Below are 16,141 nucleotides of genomic sequence, written 5' to 3'. Positions count from 1 at the left end.
AAGTACTTCTATATATACTAGCAAAAGGAAGCTAGGGCAAAACATAAGTGTTTGTTGTCTTGTTTTCAGTAAGACCAAAACCATGCCTATAGAATAAGATATCAGTTATTGTATGATTGTGGCTGAAAGGCTAGAATATTGTATGAAAGGCTAGAATACATGTAGGAATGAGATGCAAAGAATCAGTCCAGAGAAGGAAAAAAAAAAAACGATCCATAGGGAAACTAGGCATTCAGAGGGGAACTGTTCATTGTAACATTATGTGCATTGGTCAGGCATTGAAATGAAACCATGTTACCTCTGGGTTGTGTAAATTCACAGTATACGAGATTCTTATTTGTCAGAAGTTGGTTTGTTTGCTTGTTTGTTTTTATATATATCAATTTATATATTAATTAACGCACTATATTTAATATAGCCCTGTATAACTTGAGATCTCTTAATTCAGCTTAAAAACCTAAGGAGGTTGAAGGTGTTTCTGTTTTCATGTAATGTACCATAACAACACAGGAAAAATAATTATTTATTAAAGACCCCTTTCCCTCCCTTATTTAGGCACTAGAGAGTTAGAAAAAAAACTTTTAAAAGGCAATAAAGTTCAAGCAGAAAAATAAACTAAAGAGCTGAGACATAATTATCTTTTCCTGCAAATGACGCACAAGCAGCATGTAAAGCTACCAAATAAATGATACGAGTCATTTGATAGTGTATTAGGACACTGAGGAAATTTAGATACAGGACCAAATTACACCCTGATGAAATGCCATTGGCATTAATGAAGTTGAACTCAAAAAGAATTTGTCATGTGGAGTAGTACTAATATTTTGTAGGTTTTAGCCTGTAATTTGTAACCTGTACTAACTAAACATTAACAGCTTGTACACTTTGTTTTTCAAGACTAACAAGTCTGATTTTTGAAAAGCAGTTGGATAAAATTACTTTTCACACACACATTCATGCACATGAGCAAGCAAAAACATAGTCCTGGTCTAATTGCAGCTGATGTTGGCTAACCTTGCTGTTGCTGTTAGTAAGAGAATAATTGTGTTAGAGGTTTCCATCATTTCTCTGGAAATATATTTTTCTTTCCAGTGACTGCTCACCTTTTCAGCCTAAATATTTATTGGTTTCAGTACTGTGGTGATTTATTTCTATTTGTTTTTAATTTCCTTACACAGTGTTTCAAATGGTACCACAAGCTATGAATGGCTTGGTGTTAAATTATGTAGAGGTGCCACATTGCTCTTGAATGCATGTTTTTGATGAGGTTATTAAAACTCTGACAATACAAATTACCATAGCAACAAAAAACATAAATTCACAGCCTATGCCAACCTCTGGAGTATGAAAATATTTTAAAGTCCTCAAACATTTTGCAGCATAGCACAGTTCATGTGGCTAGGCTTGCAGTTCTTCACCATGTCCTAAAATATATCAAAATTCATTGGTCCTTGATCTCTCAAACAGGCAAGAAGTCGTGACTTTCTTCCTTTTCTTTTTTTTTTTTTTTTTTTTAATGTAAAGTATTTGATCCAGCTCAGTTCCTTCCTGATTACTTCCTCTGTGGCTTTCACATGATGATTTGTGCATGGTCCTTATACAAATAAAGAGAGAAAAAAAAAATCACCAGGATTATCTCTGATGGTGATAGTGGAGTAGTGCTGTGGTTTTGATTGCTTTCTAAGGGCTAATCCAATAACTTCTCATTTTTGTTTTAATGTTTAAAAAGGATGTTTCTGAATAGGCTGTGTTGTGCAAGGTGCTGAACAAATGTTGCAAATCGTTGTTTTTAAAAAAGGTGTTAGTCAACAGGTCTCAACACAGTGCAGAAATCCAGAAATTCTTGCCCTCCAGTGAAAAAATGTTGAAAGTAGAACTACAATTTGAAGAATACTTCCATTTTTCCCAACATATTTCATAGCAGTTATTTTAATGCCAATCGATATTTGATGATTGTGTCTAATTCCTCTGGCACCTTTACCGTACATTCTGGAATGCAAAGAATGAAGTTAAAAAGCCACCTTTTCTGTCCTTGTTCAGATTAACCTTGATATATGTTCAAAATTATTGTGCAATTCAGAATGGTTTGGTTGGTGAAGATGATGTATGTATTTGAAGGAGGCAGACTGAGAAAACAACCTTTCCAGTTATTGATGCACCTAATTCCATTGAAGTCAATAGTATAGTCTTAGATGTAAGTGATTTTGACTTAATTCTTATAAGAACAGGAAAACAGTGAGCATTATTTCTTGCCTTTGTGTTTTATAGGCCAGTTTTGTATTCCAAGGTTTATAGGGACATTAGAGGGTGACCATATGGTCTATTAAGGTAACCCTACTGTTTCTGTCTAATGTTTCTGTCATGAAATCACACTGCATCTGGTAAATTTAATCTGGAAATATGTCCCTATTTTCCCAAGACCTCTCTTTCTGTACTGTTGTTTATTACTATAACTTATATATTTTGTTTGGCAACGTGACTCTTGTTTTCATTAAAACATCGTATACTTATAGTATTACATGTATTTGAATACTCAGACATACTATTTACATTTCCTACTTTTTATAAATGAACACTCTGTCCCTCTCCCAGGCAGGGACATTAAAGCTATCAACAGGTAATGAATTTTGCATGGGATTTGTTCAGTGGCTAAAATGAGCAATATAAATATATTTTACAGTTTGATTTAGTGAAATATATACTGCAAACAGTAATATGTTATGATTCTCTTGGCTTAATCATAAATGAACAAGGAAATAATCAGGATTCAACAGCAAAGGTGCATCATTTAGAACCTGCATAATCTGTTTTTATTTCTGAATCTAAATATACATCATGTATAAGATTTATTTTATGGAAAGAAAGTGTTAATTTTAAACAATTTAAAATGTTTTTAAAAATTAAGTAGTTTTAAACTATGTATTATATACTTTATCAATAGACTGTAATTCGAATTTGTAATAAATAGCATTCCTAATCTGCAGAAACTATAACATAGAATATTCTGTTATAGCTCATTTGCTTCATTCTGCTGTCTAAATGTCAGTAACTGACAGAATAAGTCTCCATTTGTTGAAGACTGAATGAAAAACCTCCTGTGTCAAAAGATCTAGAACTAGTGATGTTTTACAATAGTCACAAAACTTGTAAATTTCTGTTTCTCAACACTTCTAACTTCCAGTGCAAAACTGGCATAATCTTACTAAATAAATTATGTCATTCTTATCATAGGTGGAGTTCAACCACCAGATACTCTGTTCAGTCATCAGTAAAGGATCAAACTCACGCAATTTTTTACTTTCTCTGCAAATGAGAAAGTGGTAGCATGTTCTGTTTCCTGTGCTGGAGTTAGCATGCAGGAACCTGCAAGAATCTAACCCCTTCTGCAATACCATGGGAGAAAGAGAGAGTTTTAATCAAAAAATCCCTTTGTCTTATCTGTTATTTCTTTTCCTGCATCAAAGTGCTGAAGCATTGTCCTATAAAACAATTGAAATTCCGCACGAGAGGTTTCCCAAGGATTTGAAATGAAGTTCTGTCAGCAGTGGCTGCAAAGAATGGAAGATGGGAAATGTAAAGTCAAAACAACTTTTCTTTTTTTCTTTTAAAAAGGGTCTGAGAGAGATGTGAGAAACTACAGACAAGCAAGGGTTACTTTTGCCCTGGACAAAATGGTAGGAAACTGTAATAAACAAGGAAATTGATAGACACCTAGATTAATATACAGGAGAAGAGACAACATTATTTTTGTAGAAGTCATATTTCACAAATCCATCAGCGTTCTTATGGATGAATCATTAAATATGAGGAGACGGGTGATCTGGATTGTGCTGTATTAGATGGATTTCCAAAAAACCTTCAAATAATATTCATCATTAAAACTTAGGAGAGTAACTGAGCCATCCTGGGTTGAGAGGAAGACTTTTTCTGTGGAATAGCTTTCTTAAGAAATAGGAAACAAAGGGGAAAAAAAAAAAAAAGTCCAGTTTTCACAATGGGGAGAGAGTATCAGTGAGACCCCAATATGATATGTGTTGCAGCTTGGGCTAAAAGTGGTTGAACAGTCAAAAAATGTTTAATGACCTAAACAGTTTCCCAATGTGGACAATATTCTGAAGTAAGGACCATAATAGTGGAATCATTTAGTTCATTTACATTGTAATTATACAGGGTTGCAACTACTCAAGGACATTATTCTGGAAAGCCACAGAGAAATGGGATCTGTCAAAGGATCTGTCTCCTGTTTCAGTAAGGTCTTGAGAAATTACTGAAAACATGAACGAAGAGCAGCAGAGAGGGATTTTTTACCTAAAAAATGCCTAGATGGGATACAGAGTAGCTGTTTAAATATTGTTTATAGGCAGCTTTTCCCATGCAGGCAGCAGCAGACCCTGTTGAGTTTCCCATTAATTGCTGTTCTAAAACTAGGTGAAATTGGCCTGGAAGATGCCAGCTAGCTGGGACTGACTGATTTCTGGACTACTCGATGATCAGGGAATTTATTGTACAAGTTACAAGAGAAAAAACAAGAGAGTAGTACCCCAAATACTATCTGTCTTGAGGCACTTGCTAGGTTTCAAGTTCATTCTCACCACTATTTCTCCCAACTTTTTATGTTTCTTAAGATAATATTTATTTAGAACAGATGGAACTCTGCAGCATGGTGACTCAGATTCTTTAACAGCTCTGTTGTTTTTTTCTTCTTTTTTTTTAATATCTATTCCTGCCATTCATGCCATTATCCTTACTTTGAGCAGTGTTGGAGCAAGTAACCTCCTTGGAATCCTTTCATCCTAAATTATTCTATGATACCGTAGTTCATAGAGCTGTATGGAGGGAAGCAGGGCTGGAGAGCATTGCTGGCCTTATAACATCACTCATCAGTTCTTAAGAGTTAACTTTGTTGTTCTGCTTCAACATTTAAAATATATCCATCAGTTTTTCCTCAAGTGAGTGGTCCTGTTGAATCCTGTCAACATCTAGAACAACTAACTGGACTACAGACTGGAAAAGCTTTTGGAAGGAAGAAATTAGTCTTCAGTCTCTGAATCTATTGCTGTATTGAGTGTGGACACTGGGAAGTTTCTTGTCCCTCCAATCTCATTTTCATGCTGCTGTAAGGAAATAAATGATCATATATTCTAAACCAAGTTAATAGAACTGTCTCTGAATGTATCCCCTATCCAGACAGTAAAGGTGAATTGCTAAGGGAATTGACTCTTTATTTTAATTTGGATAGGAGTAATCAGAAAAAGTTTATCCAAGAGTCTATGTTGTGGGAAAAGGTGGCAGTCAACTAAAGGGATCATAAGAGTGAGACCTGATGACGGAAAAAGAGGTTAAAAGGAATATGAAAGGACTAGATCTGCAAGGAGAATCATTACAGAGAATTATTTGACATCACAAAGCACTCTATTTTCTTTCCCCCACAGTAAACTTGAATGATCTTAATGACAGAAGATGAGATCCAGCAGGTGTAAACTACAGCATTTAAATATTTATGAGTGAAAAGTAGAAGCAGGAACTGAATTTAAGTACAGGGGTCAGTAAGGGGGAAGATTCTTCAAGGCGCTGAAGCAAAATAGCTGTCACTGCAGTGAAGACAGTGATGAAAAGACAGCTTGAAAGAAAATGGTAATGGTCAAAGTCAGCTTATAGGTAAAGCTATGAGGAAGAGACAGATTGAAAAATGCTCTTGAAATGTGGCTGAACCATTTCCAGAGACATGAAATTTTGTGCCAGAGACTTCAACAGAAGCACTGGAGCAGAATTTAGATGAGATATGAAGACGTGGAATGGCTGACTTCTGACCTTCTTCACATTTCCCATGATATTTGATCACTATTGATAAATCTGCAGCCTTTCCTGCATGTAAATATCCCAAAACAGACAAATTCATAAAAATTCTGAGAGGTGGTTTAGGGACTTTCTTCTCCATTATTTTTATCTAGGGAATGTCACTGTGAGAGGAAAGTAATGCAGTGCTAAACCAGTGAGACTGAGCATTCAAAATAAGAAAAATAAGCTGGATAACTCAATCTGAGAACTGACTTTGTGGCATGATTTGAAGAAACATTTGTTTTCCTGATAGCAGAACAGAAGTGATTCCACTGAACTCTTGAGAAATCTTCATGTGTTAGGACAATTTGATGATGCCCTCTAACAAATAGCTGTTCCAAATATTGTCTGCAAAACACAGTATGTCAGATGCTGCGAAAGACCGAATACTTTCAAAACAGCAAAAGCTCCTGTAATGTGGCCTAGTAATGTTTTGTGAAACTGCTGCTCAGTACAGGGTAAATCCAGAACGGGATTTTTGCTTCAAACATTCTATGGCAGCATGCATTTCTGTGCCTTTATGTATCTGAAGAGCATGCATTGAAAAAATTAATTTTTAAAATATCAATCAAAATGACTAAGGATCTAAGCTGGATATGCGTCAAGAAAATAGACACATTTGCTTTCAATTTTAAGATGCATCACCATCCAGTAATATCTAAATTTAAATAAAGCATGGCATAGATGCCCTTTACAGCCCAGCTTTTTTATTTTTATGGATTGTGAATCCAGCCCTTCAAATCCTGTAACAGCTGTCAAATGTGTTCATCTCGTTCCCTTATTGTCTTGCAGCACCACACCCTGTCTCACTCTCTCCCAAATTATTGCATAAGGAATAAGCAATATTCCAGCCCCTTCATGTTTCACTTGGAAAGGACTGCAGATAAATTTTAAACGATTCATTAGCTTTATCTGGATATAACTCTGTGATTCATATCTTCCTTTTTGGATATGTCTGACACAAGCAGCACAGCTGAAGTTTTGAAAGGTTGAAGATAGATTGTCCAAGCCAGGCAAGCTATCAGGAGTAGGGACTTCTCTCTGTTCTTTGAACTGATCAGGATGGAGGTCCCAATGCTCTTCAGAAGGTTTTAGGGATCAAGACTTTTTTATTTTATCTACAAGTGCACAGACTCATAACCTTCCCCTTCCAGAAACTTTCAGACAACAGCCCTCAGTATACTACAGTGCTGGGAATCTTGGCTGCACAAGCAGAAATCTCAGTCTAGACTTTTTAAAATATGTCTGTGTAGCGCCGTGAGAAAAATACATACATTTTAGAAAATCCCTTCCATCGACAGCTCTTTCAAAAATTTAGGCCTTTGGATAACTTTCCTCTGGGCTTGTTTTTTTTTTTTTTTTGGTTTTGTTTTGTTTGTTTTTGTTGTAGTTTTCTTAATATATTTAAAAGTAACAAAGTATTCAAAAACAGGGAGAATTCCCAACATCCTTCTTCAGCTCATTTAAATGTCTTGGTTTTGATCATTCTGACCTTCAGTTTGACTTGTTATTTATGCTGAACAAATTAAAAACAGGGAAAATAGTGTCAGAGCTATTCACTGGACACCTGCTTTATGTTCTGTCAGTTTTTGTATCATCACAATAAATCTGAATATTGAATACTGGTTATAAATACATGCTTGAAAGTCTCTTTGTCTCCCAAGTAAAGTTGTTTTTGTTAAAACTTTAAAATCTTTTAGGCTGTTTCGTTACGTTCTTGGCTATTTATTTGTTTGTTTGTTAGTGTAATAGTTGTGTAGTTGTTATTTTTACATTGCAGCAATGGCATCTTAATCCAGTTGAAAGTATTTCCTAACGTCCCCAGTTGGTTTTCTGTAGGAGGATTTGAGAGGCTTGCAGAGAACTGTATTTTTGTTCAAAGCAGTTCTTCAAAAACAGCAATAAACATTGCATCACACCACTGCTGCTTTATTGAGACATTGTCTGCATATAGGGAGGAAGGAGCAAAGACAAAGAACAGCTAAATGTTGTGGTGTTGTTGTTTTTTTCCTCATTCTTTTTAACAATCTGTAATAATTGAACTTGGAATTTCTAGTAGCTAATTTGAAACCACTTGTTTGTGTGATGACTAGCTTGCTGAGCTGCTTCTAGAAATGCAGGTCTGCTGGCAGGATTCATAATTTGAATATGTTTTCAAACAGCCTCATGTCCCCTGGAATCAGGGAAAGTAGTCCTGGCTTAATGTGGAGTGACTTGCAGAACCTACGAGACTCCCCTTAGCAGCACTCTCTACTTTTTTTAATTATTTTTTTTTTCATGCAGGGAAATCACTTTCAATTATTCAGTGAATCTCATTCTCTGGCTTTGTTTTTACCACTTAAGGTTCAAATGTGGTGATGATGGTAGTGGAACAGAAGCATGTCAACAGAAGTAGCATGTTTAATTACCTATCTTGTTTGGGGATGAACACCACACCTAGGTTGAAATGAAAAACCATATTTCATGTGGTTTTAAAAATATAACATGGCATAAGAGCTGTTTGGATAGAAGTATGAATGGCACAGTATGGTGGCAAGCTAAATGATTACAAAAAATCTAGGTCACTCCCTAAGGCACTGCTTTCTGGAGACTGTATTCCTGAAAGTATGGCTAGAAGCTGCTGCTATTCCAGCCCTGAGGAGACTGGATGATGGAAAAGCCAATCAATGAAAAAAAGTGACTTTAAAAAATATACACCGGTTTCCAGCTAACTAGTGAATGAGCTACAGATCCTTAGATGGTGTAATACTGAAAGGTATGCCATAGTGGTATTTTTATGAGTGATTTTTACTTTTTACTCGCTTTCCCCCAGAATAGCGTTATCCAGAGTAAGATTCTGGTTTCAGTCCAAGGGGTATGCCAGAACAATACCTTCTCAAAAAAAAAAGACCTTGAATTGCAACTTAGTGGGAGTGTGGGAGGGGAGGTCCTTCCGTTCTCGCAGTTGCAATTTGAAACCACTACCTGCCATTTTTACAATCGTAAATACTGGAGTTAAGCAGTTTCCAGGCCCATATGTACAACAGAGCCACTATAAGAAGCCAGAATTCCTCTTCAAATGCACAAGGATCTCTATTTGCTAGGATTGGAATGTCTCTGGGGTCTCTGAAGGTGTTGCTGGGCTTAGTTTAAAGTAGTCTTTTAGTAGCCCTCTGTAGTGTGCATCCATGGAGGAAAGGAGGGAAACACATTCACTAAATGTTAATACATTAAAAAAATGAGAAAAATCGACCCTGCTCTTGAAAGATCATTACATAAAGTTAAATCACACTTTGTCTGACATCTGGACATGCTAGAGATGCAGCTGTCATCAAGTGACTTAAACTAAGAAAGAACTAGGAGTCTTTCTGGCTCTACTAAGATTTCAAATATAACTTGAAAATACTGGCTTTCTGTTAATGACTCCATTCTAGACTGGGCAGTGTTCATATATCCCTGTCTAATAACCTAGTGCCCAAAGCCCTAAATATGTGAGGATATTCCCTCTGTTTCTGAATTCATTTTGCAATAGAAATAAGTGTTTGGCAACCAGCTCAGGCTCGTGATTTAATGAGCTCTGTGTAACCTACCAATAAGCAAATGTATTTAGATCAGTTCTTTTGCTTCCCCATTCAAATGTTATGGAGCGTTGGGGATAGAAATGGAGCATTTACAACAGAATTTTCAATCTGTTTACATTTTTGGATGAATGTTAGTTAGACACAGAAGCCTAGAAACTGTTTTTCATCTTGCATTTATAAAGTATATGCTGTTCCAAAGGGTTCCCAAGCATGTTATAAAACTAAATGTAATTTTCAAGGGGAAGTTTTAGATAAGAATAAGAACTGCCAGAGAGAGAAGAAATCAGATGAAGAAAATCTTTTGCCCCATTCTTAAAAATATTTGCAGGGGGTTGTTGAACTAGTTTCCCCTATACTGGTAAAGGTATTTGTCACTTGTGTTTTACAGTTTCCATCAAAAGACTTTTAAACACTTCTAGGAGGTCAATATCACTGTTCTATTTTTGTAGACAAGGAGACCTAGGAAGAAGGAGTAACTTTTACCAAGGTTACACTGGAAGTCACTGCAGAGGCCTGTTTTTTTCAGGCCCAGCTTGGAGTTTCATCTACAGTGGGTCTGGCCTTCAGGTAACAGAGGCCAGATTTAGATCAATATAAATCTCTGTATTTGCCCAGGAATTAATAAGGATGGAGCACTTTAGGTCACCTAAGCATCTGACCGCAGGTTGTGATATTTGTTTCAGTGTGGACACCTAAACATCTGACCGCAGGTTGTGATATTTGTTTGTGTGGAGTTAATCAAGTTTGTTTAGCCTTTAGAGCAAAATGTAGTAGTTGACTGAGAAGACTGGAGCCATGGCTCCTCCAGACGTCAGTAGCAGTTGTCCTTCCTGAAGGGATTTTATTCGACAATATATACAATGACTTCTAAAATTTGCTGTGGCAACCATGAAAAGCCCAACATAGATTTGGAGACATAGGAGCTAACTAATCATGAATGTCAATATTTGTGTATTTTGTAGAAGATCACATGGTTCTAGTGTGTCTGGTCTTTGCTGCTCTCCCTTCAGAACAGATTCCGACATTGAATTGGACACTGCAAGCTTGAGTAGTTATTCAGAGCTTCTTTTTTTCCTGAATTCACTATTTTATAAAATTCAGACCAGTCACAATGTGAGCCCAGAACCAACATAGCTTATCTTTTTTGCTATTATACCTGTGATATGTCCATCCGGCCCTGGCCAAAGCCATACCAAGTGTGGAGAAATTGTCAAATACATTTCTATGCATGTATATTTTTTTTTTTTTAAGATTTTTTTCTCTTTTTGAAGAGAGATTTCCTCTATAGATATGAAAACCTGTGAAGAGAATGAGATGCAGATGTGCTAGTTGGAGTAAAATGTTTTATATTCTCTGTTACCGTATAATCATAGTTGGCTGGATGTTTTCTGTAGAATCAGCAGCTTTTATTTACAGTACAGTTTTGTTAAATGCATAATCATATACTACTGCACAGTGATATCCAGACTTAAAACTGCATTTGTCTGCTCTCAGTGTGGATTCCATACAGGACTAACAATTACTCTTTACTAAGGAGTATAGACTGAAAAGGCAAAAGTTCCTCCTGTTGCTCATCTACTAAATGCTCTATCTATTAATTAATGCCAATAGAGGATACAATCTAAATTAATTTGTCCTAAGATCTGTATTTGAATCTTGCAGGGATTTGCCACATTTAGGGTGCTGTACAGGGCAAAGGTGTCAGACAGTGGCTGCTTTTGGGGCCTCTCCAGTCCCCAGTACAGGGCAAAAGTGACCGAGAAGATTGGCACCATACTGGTAAATCACAGGGGAAGAGATAATTATTGAGAAATGAACCATAGATCCTTCTTTCATTAGATAGCATAAAAGTATGCTCCAAGCTGTATATAGCTTTACACAACTCTTGTAATGTGTGATTTCCATTTTCTCTGTGAAAATTGGAAAGGAGGAAAAATGAAATGATCTGCCCAAGTTTACCCAGAGTATCTGAGTTTAACCAAGGAGTTTCAGCTAGGCTTTTTCATTCTTAATCCATACCATATCCAATTTCCTACCTTATAGTACTTCAAATTTAATTTGATAGGACCACAGGTACTCTGTGTAATTACTATTTACAGCTAATCAAGAGATAATGCAAGGTATTATATAGTGTAGTAGACCATCTAAATGGATATTACTGCTTTTGCACAGCACAGCCTGAAAGCTGCATGTTATTCAGACACCTTCCCTCCCTGCCTTGCCCCACCAATCAAAAATACGGGAAATCAGGGGCCTTGTCCTCCCTGTAACCCTGGAATCCTGTATGTATTCTTCTACTTCTAAGACTAAGCATAAAAAAATGAGATGCTTCTGTACACAAACTTCCAAATATTTCTGGGAATTTATTGAAAGCGCATGATTGAAAGCAAAACAATAAGAATATAAATGGTTGGGCAGATCTTCTTGAAAATAAATTATTTTTTTCAACATTTCAATGCAATTTTAAGTAATTCTCTTTCAAGAGAAAAATTTTCACTTGAACCTGTGGCCGGTGGGATCTCAGAAGGCACTTTCATATATAGTGACAAGAAAATAAGTTATAAATGTGGCAGAATACTAAATATACGGCAAAGTATAAGACATAAGAAAAATATAAACATGAAATATATTATGAAGTGTTTAAATAGATCAGTATGACTGGGGAGTTACTACTCAGGGGAAAGATTTGACCCCCTTTTTTCCTGAAGAAGAGTCTTCTGTTACTGGCATGATGCTCCCCTTGAGAATGCTTACACCTTTTGAACGACTGAATATGCTTAGAGATAAAATAATAACTGATTACACGTGGTGCATTTTTATTAACACTGCAGTAATGCAGGTCACCTTCAAAAACGGATTCATTTTAGAAAACAATAACAGTCAAGCTATGATTGTAGGCAAATAATTATCTTAAATGCTTACAGTCTTTTGTTTTTATAAAATAATGTTTGAATAAGTCTTCTTTTAATGACACTGAAGAGAGTTTGGAGGTTTTCAGATAAAAGAAAACTGTTGGCATGCATTTTTCAACCAGGATTTGAGAATGATTCCTAGTTCTATGTAATCCTTGATCTCCTTTTTAAAGTACTAGGGCTAATAGTATTAGTATTGTACTGATAATGAGGAAGTAGCATGGGAACTTAATAACTTGCCCAGGAAGTTCAGTCAATTAATTGATAACAAACAATATCAAAATAGAACTGGATTCAGTCTCCACAAAGTCAAGCAGGCAGGTTTCCAAACCCTTGTTTAATTCTGATGAGAAAGCATATCTTTTTGAACAATTGCTGCAAAATGGATTTATGTCCATTTCTGTCTTCATGTACTTGTGGTGAGCACAAATTCATGGATTTGTCTGTCTTTTTGCTGCTTCTGTTGTTTATTGGTTGTATTTTGTAATAAAGTTTGCATCTTAAGAACAGCTGCATCCAAGTGGGTAATACACAAATATTTGGGGAATTACAAGGACAGCAGTACAGAAATGTATGCTTTTACCATTCCCTATAACACTGTTATCCTGTTGCACAGGTTCTTGGCTTGGCTGTTTTAGAAATGGCTATGGAACCAATTAATACTAAGTTATTGATATTGGCAGCCACTGTGCAATTTTTCCCAGCTGTTGCGCTCAGACATGCTACATTTCTTGAGTTCTATTCTAATTTACTTAAATGGCAAAATTTATCATAAGGACAAACAAGTTTTTTTTTCCCCCCGCCCCTTTGGTTGCAGGGGAAAAGTGGGAAAAATGCAATTCCAGGCTTTCTTGTTTAAGAGACAGGCTGATGTTCTGCTGCCTGCTCTAATATTTTAGTAAGTTGCCTTCTGTCTCAGTAGAACTTTGGTGACCTCTTTACATGTTGCCACCATTGGAGATTACTGATGTGAAGTTGAGCCATCAGAAAAAAAAAAAAAAAACAACAACAAAAAAAAACAAACAAAAAAACCCCTGTGCATTATGTCTTACTTGGAGAGTATAAAAGCATTTAAACTGTGTGTTACCTGACACAGCAACTGGGATCCTTTTTAGCCTCTGATTTTGCAACTCCTCATGTTCTTTTTTTCAGACTTCAGCACAACTCTCTTGTTGTCATAAGTTTCCAGAGGTTATACAGGTTTCTTGCTTTCATCCACTGCTGTGAGTAAAAGGCAGTAAGAAGCTCAGTTGATAGTCCATGTGATTATACAATTAATTAAATTAGCAACTTAGCTGTGTTATTAAATAAGACCTGCAAAAACTCATCACCAGTTTGGAAGGAAATTTCTGGGGGCAGGTCTGAAATTTACAGAACAGAAAATGAGCTTGAACTGTATTTAACTAGTCTTCGGCTGTAGGTTGGTGCTAGTCACAAATGAAAACTTTGCTATTTCTCATGAAAGAAAACCTGACAAACTTGGAGAGAAGCTAACTGACAATTAAGAGACCAAAGATGAGATCAAGAGAAATCTGAAAGCAGTAAGAAGAAAATTCAAACCTTCCTAACTGCAGGGTGTGGCTTTTCCTTAGCTTAATGTTGTTATTCCATCTGCAAGGTGTGAGCAAGCTTCTCTTTAAAATTCCATAGTAACTGTCTATGAAGACACTTGCCAAATCAATCTAAGTATCTGAAATTTTTGCAGCCAGACCTGAGGTTTAGTTTTCCTGAGAGGTAATCAAGTCTCATAGTGTAAACAGGGATTGCTAGATAAGAGCTATTCTGAATTGCTCCTGCTCTGCCTGAAAAAGCCCCTTATCTTTCTTTTTACGAAGGTTTTGTGTGTAGTCTCAATGTTGATTCCTCATTACAAATGCTGTCAATATTGTGTTAGTGCTTTAGGCTTCTCTCTAAAAGCCCAGTCTTAACACAACACCCTAGTGGATAGCTTGCTGCAGATTTAATAACGATTTTTCATTGCTGGATGATTTCTTCTAATTGTCTTTCTTTTGAAGTATTAAAGTCAGGGATGATGTTTCTTGTGAAGTTTCTTGTGAAGTTTCAAAAGCATAAGATACTGCAAGAGTATTCCCCTCACCTTGCTGTCTTTTGCTTCTTACACTAGTGTTCAATTCTTTCTTCAGCTGTCTGTGTGCAATTACTCTGTTTATATATCAGTTGTGTTTCTAGTAATTCCTTAGGCAATAGGAATTAAAGACCTGGGATGTGGGAAGCATTTTGGAAAGGAATAGGGGTAAGTGTTGTTCAGTTCTGCAGTCGCGGAGAATTCACTGAACGCTGCAGTAAATAACTGCCCATCTGAAGAGTGTACTCATTCCATAGAATAAGCAGGTTTGTGAGCAGACCTGAACCTTCCTGTTCATTTCAAATCTACTGTCCTCTGAGGCAACAGTATTGCTGTCTTTACCTCTTCTTGTCATGTATTGTGGGATTGACAGTACTGTTGTCTTTAAGCTATAAAACCTATAGATAATGAGGTGGAGTTGGAAACATGAATTTCTCCTTCTCTGAGTGTCTTAATATGCTTTTAAAACTCAAATTGGTTTGATGCAGAAACCTTTTATCCCTGCCGAGGTCTACTGGAAGCTCTAGTCTTCATCTCTCCTTTATTAAGCAAAAATAACTCCTGTTGCTAATTAAGTTTGTTTACTGTCTCAAAGCCTAGCCCTTTACCATCTTAAAATTATTACTTTGGAGCAAGATACTTTTTCTTCTGATTAGGCATGAGAATACTGTGATACCACCAAACATAAACAGCAGATAAAGGGGAGAGGTATTGCCATAAAAGCTCCAGGGTTTTGCAGAATTACGGAATCATACTGACATAGCTCTTAACTTTTTCTTTTTACAAAAACAAAATACCAACAACAACAAAACAAATATGGGAAGGAAAGGGGAAGGGGAAGGGGAAGGGGAAGGGGAAGGGGAAGGGAAGGGAAGGGAAGGGAAGGGAAGGGAAGGGAAGGGAAGGGAAGGGAAGGGAAGGGAAGGGAAGGGAAGGGAAGGGAAGGGAAGGGAAGGGAAGGGAAGGGAAGGGAAGGGAAGGGAAGGGAAGGGAAGGGAAGGGAAGGGAAGGGAAGGGAGAACTTCCATTTTTCTGTTTTCTAGTCTTAAAGGATATTTACAATAACGGTCTAGGATTTATACTAACAGTCTAATCTGCACAGGAAAATATGACTCCATCTTCCACTAGATTATACAGTGAGTTTGAGCTGTGTATGTATCTTGTATATGTCCATGTACACAGGATGCACTACACAGGATGCACGGCAGTGAAAGTCTTGTGCAGGTCAGACCTCTCTTTGCCTAACAACATGAAGTCCTCCTTCAAACTGCAATCAAATGTGTGAAGAAATGCCAGAACATAAGAAAAGTAAAAATGTTCTGGGCTCTGCAGAAAGACTGATGTGCTAATCCTCAGACATATGAGCTGCCGTGTGCATTTTAACAAGCTGTTAGCATTATACCGTGCACAGAGAGGGGAGGGAGAGAAGGGGTAGCCATGCAAACCTCCAGGCAGAATCTTCCTTTGTTGTAGATAAGCCACCAGCAAGGTCTGTCAGTGAAGGATGAGCTTGATTAAAAGGACAGGCTGCCTAGCTGCCTCTCCCTGGGAGGAAGGGGGAAGAAGCAGGGATCCTATGACCTTCAATTTCCAGGAGAACAGTTGAGCTCTTTTGGTATCACAACATCAGTTTGGAGGTGACCTCTAGGGGTGGCCCACCTGTGAAGACTTCAGCATGCATTAAGCTAACCTGCCTCATGGAGTCTTGGCTCAGTGCTAACACACAGTTGATGACTCACTCAACA

The 16,141-nt window shown here is 36.9% G+C and overlaps 1 long non-coding RNA gene across 9 annotated transcripts in view; it reads left to right on the top strand.

The window, feature by feature from the left end:
- The window catches only part of LOC310883694, a 266,073-nt gene that overhangs the window by 112,381 nt on the left and 137,551 nt on the right, over window positions 1-16,141 (top strand). Inside the window, exon 5 of one of the 9 annotated variants that reach the window (XR_014573662.1) lies at window positions 3,232-4,930. The exons of the other annotated variants lie outside the window; for them this stretch is intronic. This is a non-coding gene — a long non-coding RNA (uncharacterized lncRNA). Of the gene's footprint in view, window positions 1-3,231; window positions 4,931-16,141 lie in introns of those variants that run through there. 9 annotated transcript variants of the gene reach the window in all.

The sequence above is a fragment of the Anser anser genome (assembly GCF_964211835.1).
Source record: "Anser anser genome assembly, chromosome: 18".
Taxonomy (NCBI): domain Eukaryota; kingdom Metazoa; phylum Chordata; class Aves; order Anseriformes; family Anatidae; genus Anser; species Anser anser.
The sequence above is the reverse complement of the archived record's forward strand: the minus strand, read 5'-3'. Positions and strand labels throughout refer to the sequence as shown.